This window comes from Ranitomeya variabilis, chromosome 1, assembly GCF_051348905.1.
Source record: "Ranitomeya variabilis isolate aRanVar5 chromosome 1, aRanVar5.hap1, whole genome shotgun sequence".
In the NCBI taxonomy this organism is placed as follows: domain Eukaryota; kingdom Metazoa; phylum Chordata; class Amphibia; order Anura; family Dendrobatidae; genus Ranitomeya; species Ranitomeya variabilis.
In genome coordinates this window covers 169,159,350-169,161,466 of record NC_135232.1, presented here as the reverse complement: position 1 = coordinate 169,161,466, position 2,117 = coordinate 169,159,350, and positions in this window count along the sequence as shown.

The following is a 2,117-nucleotide window of genomic DNA, read 5'->3' as shown; positions in this document are numbered from 1 at the left end:
CACGGCCTCTTCGGAATAGGCAAGGACAACAACAATCCACTAGCCCGAGAACAGCAAGGCTTGGCCCGAGCACAAACATCACAAGACTGTACAAAGGCACGCACATCCCGAGACAGGGAAGGCCACCAGAAGGACCTGGCCACCAAATCTCTGGTACCAAAAATTCCAGGGAGACCTGCCAACACAGAAGAATGAACCTCCGAGATGACTCTACTGGTCCATTCATCTGGAACAAACAGTCTCCCAGGCGGACAACGATCAGGCCTATCAGTCTGAAACTCCTGCAAAGCACGTCGCAAGTCTGGGGAGACAGCAGACAAAATCACCCCATCCTTAAGGATACCCGTAGGCTCAGAATCACCAGAGGAGTCAGGCTCAAAACTCCTAGAAAGGGCATCTGCCTTCACATTTTTTGAACCCGGCAAGTATGAAACCACAAAATTAAACCGGGAGAAAAACAACGACCAGCGCGCCTGTGTAGGATTCAGACGCCTGGCAGACTCAAGGTAAATCAGATTCTTGTGATCAGTCAAGACCACCACCTGATGTCTAGCACCCTCAAGCCAATGATGCCACTCCTCAAATGCCCACTTCATAGCCAAGAGCTCCCGATTACCGACATCATAATTTCGCTCGGCGGGCGAAAACTTTCGAGAGAAGAATGCACATGGTCTCATCACTGAGCAATCGGGACTTCTCTGCGACAAAACCGCCCCCGCTCCAATCTCGGAAGCATCAACCTCGACCTGAAAAGGGAGCGAAACATCAGGCTGGCGCAACACAGGGGCGGAAGAAAAGTGGCGCTTAAGCTCCCGAAAGGCCTCCACAGCCGCAGAGGACCAATTGGCAACATCAGCACCCTTCTTAGTCAAATCAGTCAGAGGTTTAGCAACACTTGAAAACCCAGTTATAAATCGACGATAGAAATTAGCAAAGCCCAAGAACTTCTGAAGACTCTTCAGGGAAGTAGGCTGCGTCCAATCACAAATAGCCCGAACCTTGACAGGATCCATCTCAACAGAAGAAGGGGAAAAATATACCCCAAAAAGGAGATCTTCTGAACCCCAAAAATACACTTTGAACCCTTTACAAACAAAGAATTGGCCCGCAAAACCTGAAAAACCTTCCTAACCTGTTGAACATGCGACTCCCAGTCATCCGAAAAAATCAAAACATCATCCAAATACACAATCACAAATCTATCCAGGTATTTACGGAAAATATCGTGCATAAAGGACTGAAAGACTGAAGGAGCATTAGAAAGACCAAAAGGCATTACCAAATACTCAAAATGGCCCTCGGGCGTATTAAATGCAGTTTTCCACTCATCTCCCTGCTTAATCCGCACAAAATTATATGCACCCCGAAGATCAATCTTAGAGAACCACTTTGCCCCTTTAATACGAGCAAATAAATCAGTCAATAGTGGCAAAGGATACTGGTATTTGACTGTAATCTTATTCAACAGGCGATAATCAATACAGGGCCTCAGGGAGCCATCTTTTTTACCCACGAAAAAAAAAAAGTGTCAGAAACTTCTTCTTTTCTCTCTTTCTTCAGCCAATACCTTTAATACATTTGTGGCCGGCAATACTGTCATGGTTCCCAATGGCAGGGACTAAGGCAAAAACGGACTAGCTCTAGGAATGATGGAATCTCAGATGACCGCGACGCTGAACCTAACACGCAACTAATAGTAGCCAGGGGGTGTGCCTACGATTATCCCTAGACACCTCGCACCAGCCGGAGATCTAGTTACCCCCTAGTAGAGGAATACACAGACCTGGCTTGCCTCCAGGGAAACCCCAAAAGTGATAGTAGCCCCCCACATATAATAACGGTAAGGTAAGAGGAAAACACGTACGCAGTATGAATATAGATTCAGCAAAGAGAGGCCCTCTGACTAGATAGCAGAAAATACAAAAGAGGACTTCGCGGTCACCTCAAAACCCTAAACAGCCATCCTGAAATTACTTTAACTCCGTTATCAACTCATGACACCGGAGTAGTAATTTCAGATCACTAGAGCTTCCAGCAGCAAGAGAAATATAAATGCATGCTGGACAAACAAACACAAAAAATGCCAAAGATCCAACTTAGCTGAATTGCAGACTTGG